Genomic DNA, 13447 nt, shown 5'->3' on the forward strand with positions numbered 1-13447 from the left:
TAGCTAGGATCTGTACATCAGCCACTGTAAAATTTGATGCTTTTCTTTTCTGCCTGCTTCCTTCTTTGAGTGCCTCTACCAGATCCTCCACTCAGTCAAATGCTTCAGGAGCACCACAATAACTCATGTAGAAACATAAGACCCGAAATTGGTGGCCTTACCGCCCACTGCCGCCTGCTGCCACTCACTGCCACTGAGTTTTTTCGGCGGTCGCCCCTTGGTGACAGATTCCTTTTGGTCTGATGCCGGCGGGAGGGGAGTATCTCTGGGAACCTCCCGCTGACGGCCAAGTCGCGTAAATGACCTCCCCCCCGCCAAGCTGCCATATTGGTGCTGATAGGAGTCAGCGGCAGCAGGGGGAAGGGTCGCTGCATGGAGGCAGGTCTAACCCCAATGGTAAGTATGAAGACCTGCAAAAAAAAGTTAGTGAACATGTTTTAATTTCTTTTCTTCAGCGTTTTACCTGTATGGGGTCCCCTGAAGGTGTTCTGGAGTTTTTTTTTGTGAAGATCTTTATTTCTCAGTGTTCCCCTCTCCCTGGGCCCGACTCAATCCTCGGCAGCACTTTGGCGATGATCGCATTTGCCGCCGTGATTGAGAGCTCCCACCCGCTGTCACCTAGATTGACGGCGTAAGCCGTTATTTGGCCGCCAGGCGGGACTGCCACCTCTTTTAGAGGAATCTTTCTGGCAAAGTACCGCCTGTCTCTCGGTGGCCATCGGCGGTCCTTTGGGCGGCACTTGGGCGGGCCTTGGCTTTGAACAGGTTCAGCCCATAGAAACTTACAGTACAGAAGGAGGCCATTCAGCCCATTGTGCCTGTGCTGTCTGTTTGAAAGAGCAGGAGGGCTTAGTTCTACACTCCTGCTTTTTGTCCGTAATCCTGTAAGTTACTCATCCTCAAATAATCCAACTCCTTCTTAAAATGATTATGGAATCAGCTTCCACTACCATTTTAGGTAGAGCATTCTAGATCCCGACAACTCTCAGTGAAAAATATTCTCCTCTAGATCTTTTGCCAATGATGTTAAATCCATGACTTCTGGTTATTGCCCACTCACCAGAGAGAGTAGTTTTCTCTATCTACTCTATCAAAACCCCTCATGAAAACCTCTATTAGGTCACCTCATAATCTTCTCTGTTCCAAGGAAAACAGTCCTAACTTTTCCAAACTCTCATAACTGAAGTCCATCATCTCTGATAACATCCTGGTAAGCCTCCTCTGTACCCTTTATAATGCCTTTACATCTTTCCTAGTGGGTGGTGCCCAGAATTGTGCTGAGGCCTAACTAGTGAATTATAAAGTTCTAGCATGATCTCTTTGCTTTTATATTCTAGTCCTCTGTTTATAAACCTACTCCATTTACTCCACACACCTGGCAAAAGGTTTACCATTTACCTGTGTCTCCCTCAGCAAACTGCAGCTATTCTAGGCTTTTTAAAGGCTTGCACTTGTAGTTTCCACTCCCCCAGTTTAATGCTCCCTGTATTATATGGAAGTGGCAGTCAGCTAATGCCAATGCATATTCAAAGTGGTCTCTATCTATTGCCTAATTATCAAATCCCCTATGACTACAACCTTTCTTTCTGCTCCTTCCGCCTCCGTTGACTGCTTCCTGCCTCATTGTGCCATGGATAGCATTCTGGCCATGCTCCCTGCAACCTTCATCCTTATACTCACATAAGACCATGAGAACATAAGAATTAGGAGCAGGAGTAGGCATTTGGCCCCACTAGCCTGCTCTGCCATTCAATAAGGTCATGGCTGATCTTCTACCTCAACTCTACTTGCCTGCACTATCCCCATATCCCTTGATTCCATTAATATTCAAAAATCTATCAATCTCTGCCTTGAATATACTCAACGATTGAGCATCCACAGTCCTCTAGGATAGAGAATTCCAAAGATTCATCATCCTCTGAGTGAAGATGTTTCTCCTCATCTCAGTCCTAAATGGCCGACCCCTTATTCTGAGACTGTGACCCCTGGTTCTCGTCTCCCATCCAGAGGAAACATCCTCCCTGCATCTACCTTGTTTAGCCCCATAAGAATGTTGTATGTTTCAATGAGATCATCTCCCGTCCTTCTAAACTCTAGAGAATATAGGCCGAGTCTCCTCAATCTCTCCTCATAGAATAATCCCCCCATCCCAGGAATCAGTCTGGTGAATCTTCGTTGCACTTTCCTCTACGGCAAGTATATCCTTCCTTAGGTAAGGAGACCAAAACTGTACACAATACTCCATTGTACCTTATGGATAGAACCAGTGTCTGCGGGACCTCCTTCTCTATCTCCCCTTGGTTTCCCATACTCTGCTGACTGACAATCATACTCTCCACTTCCTGCACCGGTGCATTCCTTTGAGGTGCGACCGTAACCTGGATAAAACTATCCTTAAATTCCTCCCTCTCCCTAAAGTGTCAGAGTGTCTCTAACTCGCACTCCAACTTAAGAACTATGAGCTAGAGTATGAGCATAAGTTGGGAGCAAGAGTAGGCCATTCGGCCCCTCAGACCTGCTCTGCATTTAATAAGATCATGGCTGATGTTTTACCTCAACTCCACTTTCCCTATATCCCTTGATTCCCTTAATATTCAAAAATCTATTGATGTCTGTCTTGAATATATTCAAAGACAGCCTCCACAGCCCTCTGGGGTAGAGAATTACAAAGATTCACCAACGTCAAGGCAGAGACATTTACTGCATATGTGGTAATCGGAGACAGGCTAAGTCCACAAATTCCCACATATCACAGTCCAGACTCATTTCCTGTGCTGCCATCTCTAATCTTTATTTATTAATTCACAATAATTTATGTCTAGAACTAGTAGAATCACTTGAGGTCTAGTATAAATTAGCTGATGGATCAGTTTGATTTGAAATTAATTTATGTATTATTTATGTATAGCAGATACTCATTTAATGCAAATTGGATCCGTTTCCAGGTGCATGGGACAGGTATGCACCAAATAGTGCCCCAAGTGTCACTTTCTCCCAACTGCCCCATGTAAATGAGATGCCCTCCAATTGTGCCAGAAAACTTCTATTCATTGTTGGAATGCAAATACCAGGATCATAGCTGGTGGAATTTGGGACCCTGAAATTCCTTTGGGATTCTCCTGATCTGCTGTAAATTTGGCAGGAGTTTGGTGGCAGCCCTAGAGAATTGGTTGAAAATGCCGTTTAGCTGTTTCTCCAAACTCCTGCTAATGTAATACGCATCATCATCTTGGCAGTCACTCGATTTGAGGATGACTTGCTTCCACGTCAAAAAGTTCACAAGTGTTTCAATGAAGGACCTAAAATTCCAGGTCCGAACTGAATCTTGAAGTGTTGAAGATGCCTGTGCTTGGATTTTTTTGATGTGTGGTGACCGTTGCACACCAGCCAGCACACGGGCTTTACAGAGCTAGTTCTTGGCCCAGGAGCAAGGATTAACCAAGACGATTGGAGACCAGCTCTGCATTTTGTATCCAAAAAATCTTGGAATTCCAGGCCCATAATTTCACCATGCAGTTGAATCCTTTGGTACTGTAAGAGGTTTACAGGAAGCAAAATCTTAAAGCTTTTTTCTCCTTTTTTTATCAATGTGATTATCAGCACAAACAGTTTTGTGTCCGTCTGCATATGTGCGAGTTCGGCCCCGCCCCTTTTGCCACATGCACATCCGATTCCCTTCTCCGCATGCGCGCTGTCACCGAGGGCCGGCCGCGCATGCGCAGTAACCCACAGTTACGGCTGCAGTGTAACGTGGGCCATGCTTTGTTCAGCTCCATGGGACAAGGCCTGTGAGGAGAACAGAGGATCAAAAGGGGAGAGAGAGAGGGAACGGAGGGAAAGAGAATGGATCGGAGGGGGGAGAGAGGTAGTCAGGAACTTGGCGGAGGTAAAGATTACTGAGAGCACCATGGGGATGGCGGAAGAATGTGATCCAGGTCTAAAGGTTGAGGGCGAGAATGTGATCCAGATGGTAAGCTGGATCACGTTCATCCAAACATGCTCCACCCCGCCCCTCCCGTTACACCTGCGCCATGTTCTCCATTGCTCACCCTTGACCTGGTTGATTTCTCAGAAAGCTCATTGCGTGTGTGGCAGGAACTTGGTTGGGGGTGGTAGAAGGTCTTAACCCATGAGAGTGAGCCCTGTCTGTTCCAAGTGAGCTCTGTTATTTCTGGAGTCGGCAGTCAGAATGACTCGAATTACACTTTGCAAAGGCACTAATTATGTAGGTAAGGAGGATCTAATTATACATTCCATAGAAACTACTGGATGTGCCTTTACCTTTAAGGGGACCAATCAGCAATCAGGACTTATCATCAAGGGGCCCAATTAGAGCTTCAGGCATTGCAAATTAACACGTCCAATAAATCCTTCCCACTTTCCTTACTTGCAGTTTAAGATATTGAAGTTTGTTGTTCCAGATTAAAGGTCGAGATTGTGAAAGTGTTATTACCAGGCCCTTCCATTTCTAAAGGCTTTATTTGTGTGATTGTGTTTAATGTACTACCTCTATTGAGGGGTGCAGATTATTTGAGTCCTTCCAGTACAATGAACTGGATGACTAGAACTCAGACATGGGAGAGTACCCAGAAAATTATCTCCAGAAATCAGCAGCATTGAAAACTGAACAAACTTAAAAGGCCTGGAGTAATATTCTTCTGAAATAAATGGTATGTCAAATTATCACAACATGAATTTATGGCAAAAGTCACATTAACTTCGCTTGAGTGTTGAATTATGTCCTTAAACATAAGCTCCAAGGAAAGATGTGATATTAAAAAATGGAATCATGTTTATATGAAAAAATAAAAAATCGAACTTTAATTTCTCCATCTACTAAGTATAGAAAGGAAAACAATATCCCAAATAGCACAAGGGAAGGTGGAGGAGAATTTCTCCTATGGATAATTGTAGCAATAATGTCACTTTGTGTTTTGTGTCATGCCGTCTTCTTTTACTAAAATGATTGATTAGAGGAAATTTACAACCCCCAAGAAAGGTTTTTGTAAAATAAGCGAAGTTACACAGTTTAGTCGAAAGAAAAAGAAAGAACATGCTGCAGTTGGTCGCAAATGTACTTTGGAAAGGAACCTCTGATATGTATTCCTTTTTCTTCAATCGAGGATTCACCTCCACCATAGTTAACATGGCCCTCGACTGTGACCGTTCCATTTCCCACAACTCTGCTCTCACCCCTTCCCCTCCCTCTCAGAACCACGACACAGTTACCCTTGTTACCTTTCACCCCATCAGTCTCCACGTTCAATGATCATCCTCCGACTAAAGGACCTGATGGCATGCATCCTAGGGTCTTAAAAAAGGTGGCTGCAGAGATAATGGATGCATTGGTTGTAATCTACCAAAATTCCCTGGATTCCGGAGAGGTCCCAGCGGACTGGAAAACCGCAAATGTAACGCCCCTATTTAGCAAAGGAGGGGGCAGAAAGCAGGAAACTATCGACCAGTTAGCCTAACATCTGCCATTGGGAAAATGCTGGAGTCCTTCATTAACGAAGTAGTAGCAGAACATTTAGAAAATCATAATGCAGTTAAGCACAGTCAGCATGGTTTAATGAAAGGGAAATCTTGTTTGACAAATTTGGTCTTTCAGGATGTAACGAGCAGGGTGGATAAAGGGGAACCAATAGATTTTGTTTATTTAGATTTCCAAAAAGCATTCAAAAATATGCCACATAAAAGGTTACTGCACAAGATAAGGGCTCACAAGGTTGGGAGTAATATATTAAGAACATAAGAATTGACCCCTCAAGCCTGCTCCGCCATTTAATAAGATCATGCTTGATCTGATCATGGACTCAGCTCCACTTCCCGGCCAGCTCCCTTAACGCTAAAAAATCTGTCTATCTCCGCCTTAAATATATTCAATGACCCAGCCTCCACAGCTCTCTGGAGCAGAGAATTTCACAGATTTACAACCCTCAGAGAAGAAATTCCTCTTCATCTCAGTTTTAAATAGGCGGCCCCTTATTCTGAGACTATGCACTCTAATTTTAGTTTCCCCTATGATTGGAGATATCCTCTCTGCATCCACCTTGTCGAGCCCCTTCTTTATCTTTTAAGTTTCAGTAAGATCACCTCTCATTCTTCTGAACTCCAATGTGTATAGGCCCAACCGACTCAACCTATCTTCATAAGTCAACCCCCTCATCTCTGGAATCAACCTAATGAACCTTCTCTGTACAGCCTCCAATGCAAGTATATCCTTCCTTAAATTATGGCGACCAAAACTGTACGCAGTACTCTAGGTGTGGTCTCGACAATACCCTATACAGTTGTAGCTCGGCATCTCTGCTTTTAGTGTGGATAGAGGATTGGCTAACTAACAGAAAACAGAAAGTCAGGATAAATGGGTCATTTTCAGGTTGGCAAACTGTAACTAATGGGGTGCCACAGGGATCAATGCTGGGTTCTCAACTATTTACAATTTATTTCAATGACTTGGATGAAGAGACCGAGCGTAATGTAGCCACATTTGCTGATGATACAAAGATAAGTGGGCAAGCAAGTTGTGAGGAGAATGCAAAGAATGTACAAAGGGATATAGATAGGTTAAGTGAGTGGGCAACAATTTTGCAGATGGAGTATAATATGGGAAAATGTGAGGTTATCTACTTTGGTAGGAAAAATAAAAAAGCAAATTATTATTTAAATGGGAAGAGATAGGATCTTGGGGTCCTTGTACATGAAACACAAAATGTTAGCATGCAGGTACAGCAAGTAATCAGAAAGGCAAATGGAATGTTGGCCTTTATTACAAGGGGGAAAGGAGTATAAAACTCTACAGGGCATTGGTAAGGCCACACCTGAAGTACTGCGTACAGTTTTGGTCTCCTTATTTAAGGAAGGATATACTTGCATTAGAAGCAGTTCGGAGAAGGTTGACAAGGTTGATTCCTGAGATGAAGGGGTTGTCTTATTAAGAAAGGTTGAGCAGATTGGGCCTGTACTCATTGGAGTTGAGAAGACTGAGAGGTGATCTTCTTGAAACGTATAAGATTCTGAGGGGGCTTGACAGGGTAGATGCAGAGAGAATGTTTCCCCTCGTATGGGAATCTAGAACTAGGTGGCATAAGTTTCAGAATAAGGGGTTGTCCATTTAAAACAGAAATGAGGAGAAATTTCTTCTCTCAGAGGGTCGTGAATCTTTGGAATTCTCTACCCCAGAGAGCTGTGGAGGCTGGGTCATTGAATTTATTTAAGGTGGAGATAGACAGATTTTTGAAAGATAAGGGAGTCAAGGGTTATGGGGAGCGGGCAGAGAAGTGGAGTTAAGGCCAGGATCAGATCAACTATGATTGTATTGAATGGCGGAGCAGACTCGAGGGGCCTAAAGGCCTACTCCTGCTCCTATTTCTTGTGTTCTTATTTCCGCTACCTCCAGCATGATCCCAGCACCAATCACATCTTCCCCTCCCTTCCCTTCTCAGCATTCTGAAAGGACCACTCCCTCCGTGACACCCTAGTCCGTTCTGCCGTCACCCCCAGCACCCCCTCCCCTTCCCACAGCATATTCCTGTGCAAGCACAGGAGATGCAACACTTGCCCTTTTACCTCCTCCCTTCCCACTGTCCAGGGCCCCAAGTACTCCTTTCTGTTGAAACAGCGATTTACTTGTACTTCTTTCAATTTAGTATACTGTATTCGCTGCTCACGATGTGGTCTCCTCTACATTGGGAAGACCAAACGCAAATTGGGTGGCCACTTTGCAGAACACCTCCGTTCAGCTCCGTTCAGTCCGTAAGCGTGACCCCGAGCTTCCAGTCGCCTGTCACTTTAGTTCATCACTCCACTCCCACTCTGCCCTTTCTGTCCTCGGCCTCCTACACTGTTCCAATGAAGTTCAAAGCAAACTCGAGGAACAGCACCTCATCTTTCTTTTAGGCACTTTACAGCCTTCTGGACTCAACATCGAGTTCAACAATTTCAGACCATAACCTCTGCCCATATTTTGTTCCCTTTCCTCCTTTTTTTTTTAAAACCATCCCCGCCCCCCCAATCTTATGCATTGTTTTCTCGCTCTGTCTCCCATGGCAGCTGGTAATTATTCTGCCATTTACACCTTATCCAGACTCATCGTTTTCTAACTTCTGTCATTACCATCTCAAGTTAGCCCATCATCCCTTTTGTCTCTCAAATCTCTCCTGTCTTCCACCCTATCATAGACCTTCCCTTTTGTTTTTCTCTCCTCCCCCTTTCAGTGCTCCTTAAGAATCTGTTAATTTCAAACATTCGCCAGTTCTGACGACCTGAAACGTTAACTCTGTTTCTCTCTACAGATGCTGCCTGACCCGCTAAAATTTCCAGCATTTTCTGTTTTTATTTCAGATTCCAGCATCCACAGTACTTTGTTTTTGTATTTTGGTAAGGTGTTAGGCCCTCTATTTGCAAATGCAAAGCACCTCATGCCTGTTTCTGGCATGGGCCTTGGGTACCAATACAGAGGTCTTTACTCATAAGGTGAGCGACGCAATTCTGGTGCAGAATGTACATGTGAACGCCGCCCAACATATTGGACACTTAGATGCATGGTTTATATCTACTTGGTGCATGAACCGCCTCACCAACCCCCTTTCCAACCTCATCCAGCACGTCCTGGCAGAGAGCATGAACTTACCATGTCCTGTGAACTCACTTCTGACAATAACATGCTGAATTTCGAATGATTCTTACTGTGCATCTGCACATATGCTATACTTTTGTTGTGTTTGCATCTGTAATAGGTCATTTTAGTGGTTTTGCGCTATTGCTCTCTCTAATTGGACCAATTTTAAGCAATTCAAATCATTGACAAAGATTTTATTCCCTTTCGCCGATTGAGAATTGTGCTTAGGAGGGGTTAAAATTAGGCCTGATGTCGCTCCGTCATCACTCGGCGTGATCTTATCTTTGCTGGCTTTCAGTTTGGCCAAGGCTCCCACTACAGGCAGGCGGGGGCCTATTTTACATTCAGAAGTCGCGGCCAATGACGTCTTTGGCGCCGTGATGTAATCTTAAATGAAAGTCAGGGGGAGTCCCGCACCGTCTGAAGCCCGACAGCAAAACTACGGTGGGAACTGCTGACTGGCCAGAAGAGCCCATGGTAAGTTGTAAAAGATTACTGCTGTCAGAGTTCCTTGTGGGCCTGGAGGAGCCAGAGTGCTTCCCCAACCCAGCAAGAAGTCCTTGATCCTCCCCAGCCCCGGTCTCCACCTGATTGTGGTGTATCCCTTACCCCACCAATCGTCTCCAAACATCTGGGATCACCGCCCATTTTGGGGCTCATGAGAACCATTCCTACCTCCTTTTAAAATCGGGATCAATTTGTTTACTGCAATGGATGCAAAATCTGCACCTGGTCACTTGATCATTGGGGCGGGATGGAAAGGAATGTTGTGTTGTTTTAGTTAATCACAAATCATTTAATTTAATAACAAATCATTTTTGAGTCAAAGTTACATTGATAGTGCTTCAAAAAGAAGAAAAAAGGACACCCACCTAGCATTCTTCCCCTTAATATGCAAAAAATCGCCTAAAATCATTTTTAAATATATTTGCACAAGTCAGTTTTAAAAAGAAAGAAAAGAAATACTTGCATTTATCTCGTGGCTTTTACAACCACTGAACAGCTCAAAGTGCTTTACAGCCAAAGAAGTATTTTTTTAAAGTGTAGTCACTGTTGTAATGTCAGGAACATGGCAGCCAATTTGCACACAGCAAGCTCCCACAAACAGCAATGTGATAATAACCAGATAATCTGTTTTTGTTATCTTGATTGAAGGATAAATATTGGCTACGACACCGGGAATAACTCTCCTGCTCTTTTTCAAAATAGTGCCATGGGATCCATCTGAGAGAACCACCGAGCCTTAGTTTAACGTCTCATCCGAAAGACAGCACAGCACTCCCTCAGCACTGCACTGGAGTGTCAGCCTAAATATTTATATTCAAGTGGGACATGAACCCACAACCATCTGACTCAGAGGCAAGAATGTTACCAACTGAGCCACAGCTGACTCAACTTTTTGTAAGCAAATTAGACAGCTTGAGTTCGTAAAATATTCCTGCCTTAAATAGTTCTGCTCGGGTTAACGTGGCTACGTCCAGTCCTAGAAAGTATTCTGCATTGTGCTGCTAGGAGGGAATTGTAGTGTGTTTCTGGGTGGATGAGCTAAGGTAGGCTGAATAGACAGCCTCAGCTGCATCTGTCTTGGGATCTTGGGCACAACTAAAACTGAACCATAAAGACAATTGGCCTCTCAGCTTAAGTACAATATTTTAAACCTCAGCCTTTCAATAAACCAGTGGAAAAACTGGAATTAGGAAACATTTTAAAATCATACAAAAATACCGAGTACAAGACAGAAACAGATAGTTCTAGTTTCAATGGGCCCAAGTTTCGGGCCGCGCCTAAAACGGCGCAGCCCGGACCTGGACACCTGTTTTTCGCGCCACAAAGTGCGCCTAAAAAAAACTTACCTATTCTCCGACTCCCTGCAGGTCCTCTGGAGTCGGGCGCGGCGCAGCACGAGCTGTAGGGGGCGGAGCCAGGTCCCTACGCTGAAAACAGTGCAAGGACCTCTGCACATGAGCGCTACAGTGGGCGCGCATGTGCAGTAGCTCCAGGCGCCCAAACCTGTGGGAGGGGCCCGAAGCACGCAGCCCCTAGCCCTGGCTGAATGGCCTCACTGGGGCGGCGTGAATAAGGCTCCTCCCACCCGACCAGACCCGACTCGACCTCTGCTTCCCCCCGCCCCCCCCCTACCCCCAACGACCTGACCTCCGCTCCCCCCGCCCCCGCGACTCTCTCTCTTTCACCCCCCCCCCACCGCGACTCTCCCACTGCCCCCCGATCTCCGCGACTCCCCCTCCCGGACCTCCGCGACTCTTCCCCCCCACCCCCAGGACCTCCGCAACTCTTCCCCCAGCCCCACACCCCCGGACCTCCACGACTCTTCCCCCCCACCCCCAGGACCTCCGCAACTCTTCCCCCAGCCCTTCACCCCCGGACATCCACGACTCTTCCCCCCACCCCCCCGGACCTCCGCGATTCTCCCCCCCCTCCCTCCCTGGACCTGCGCGACCCCCCCCCCCGCGAGACCCGACGCCACCTACCTGTAAATCCAGCCCGAAGTCTTGGGCCCGGCCATTCAGCCTCCTTCTCTCCTTTCTCTCCCTTCCTTCCCTCCCTCCCTCCATCCTCTCTCCCTTCTCCCCCTCTCCCCTCATCCATCCCTCCCTCCCTCCATCCCTCCCTCCCCTCTGTGAAATGGTTTAAATTTCTCAGGGCATGCCCTGTACGTGGCTGCCCAGTCCCCATTCAGGACACATTTCTTGACTAGAGACAATAGCGGGTCTCTATTTGTCCAGACTTTAATCTGATGGGCTGTCACGGGTGAGCCTTCGCTTCCGAAAGCTTCAACAGCCATGACCATCTCAGCAGCATGCTTGGTAGCCCCCTCAGTGTTGGCTAGTGGGACCCTGCTGAGTGCATCGGCGCAGTTTTCGGTGCCCGGTCTGTGCCAAATTGTGTAGTCATAGGCGGCTAATGTGAGTGCCCACCTCTGTATGCGGGCCGATGCGTTTGCATTTATGGCCTTGTTGTTGGCCAAAAGGGACGTTAGGGGTTTGTGATCTGTCTCCAGCTCAAATTTCCTGCCAAACAGGTACTGGTGCATTTTCTTTACCGCATATACCCATGCGAGCGCCTCCTTTTCTACCATCCCGTAGCCCCTTTCTGCCTGGGACAGACTTCTGGAGGCATAAGCTACCGGCTTTAACTGACCCTTGGCATTGACATGCTGCAACACACACCCGACACCATAGGATGACGCATCGCACGTTAACACAAGTTTTTTGCAGCGTGCTCAATTTGGGAAGAAAGTTACCAAAATAGTTCAGGAGCCCCAGGAATGAACGCAGCTCCGTCATGTTACGGGGCTGGGTGCTCTCTGGATCGCTTCCGTCTTGGACACAGTAGGGCTGATCCCGTCTGCTGCTATCCTCATCCCCAGGAATTCTACCTCTGGAGCTTAGAAAGACGCACTTCGCCTTTTTCAGTCGCAGCCCTACCCGGTCCAGACTGCGTAGCACCTCCTCCAGGTTGTGGAGGTGTTCTTCAGTATCGTAACCCGTAATGACGATGTTGTCCTGAAAAACCACCGTCCCTGGAATCGACTTGAGGAGGCTCTCCATATTTCGTTGGAAAATCGCGGCAGCCGAGCGAATCCTGAACGGACATCTGTTGTACTCAAACAACCCCTTGTGAGTCGTGATGGTGGTCAGCTTCTTCGACTCACTCGCCAGCTCCTGGGTCATGTAAGCTGAGGTCAGGTCCAATTTTGGAAAAAGTTTGCCACCGGATAGCGTCGCAAAGAGGTCCTCCGCTCTCGGTAGCGGGTACTGGTCTTGAAGTGACACCCGATTGATGGTGGCCTTGTAATCACCACATATCCTGACCGACTCATCCGCCTTGAGCACCGGCACAATTGGGCTCGCCCAGTCACTGAATTCGACTGGCGAGATGATGCCTTCCCTCAGCAGGCGGTCCAATTCGCCTTCTATCTTTTCCCGCATCACGTACGGCACCGCTCTGGCCTTGTGGTGTACTGGCCTGGCGTCCGGGTTTATGTGAATCACTACCTTGGCCCCCATGAAAATCCCAATGCCATGTTGAAATAATGAGTCAAATTTGTCCAGGATCTGTGAGCATGATACTCGCTCCACAGAGGAAATTGCATTGACATCGCCCCATTTCCAGTTCATGACAGCAAGCCAACTCCTCCCCAGTAGTGCAGGAACGTCCCCCAGGACAACCCAGAGTGGCAACCTGTTCTCCAAATCTTTGTGGGTCACGACTACCGTGGCGCTGCCTAGCACCGGAATGATCTCCTTTGTGTATGTCCGTAGCTGTGCGTCAATCGGCGATAATTTTGGCCTTCTGGCCTTGGACGCCCACAACTTTTCGAACTGTTTGATACCCATCAGGGACTGGCTGGCCCCCGTGTCTAGCTCCATTGATACTGGGATGCCATTGAGGAGCACTTTCATCATTATTGGTGACGTTCTGGTGTATACGTGCTCCACATGAACTCGCTGAACTTCAGCTTCCAGTTATTTCCCCCAGTGTTCATTTCTGCAATTTCTGCAGGTATTTTGCTCACCTCTGCAAACTCCGGCTCCACGCCTCCAGCATGAGCTGCTGTTTGAAACAAAAGGTCCCTTGCCAGTCGATCATCCCTGACTGCCCCTGTGTCTGCCTGGAGAACTGCGTGCTGCTTTAACAATGTTGAATCTCTGTCCCAACCATTCCTTAACACAGTACCTCTTGTCTGTTCTGCTAGTGGCCATGCTCGCGTGGTTTAAATCCCAGTTTCTTGTCGCCATTAATACGTCCTTACTATACAGTATAAATGCACACGAGGCCCATGCTTGAGAGAAGGTCAGTCTG

This window comes from Pristiophorus japonicus, chromosome 5 (genome assembly GCF_044704955.1).
Source record: "Pristiophorus japonicus isolate sPriJap1 chromosome 5, sPriJap1.hap1, whole genome shotgun sequence".
NCBI lineage: Eukaryota > Metazoa > Chordata > Chondrichthyes > Pristiophoridae > Pristiophorus > Pristiophorus japonicus.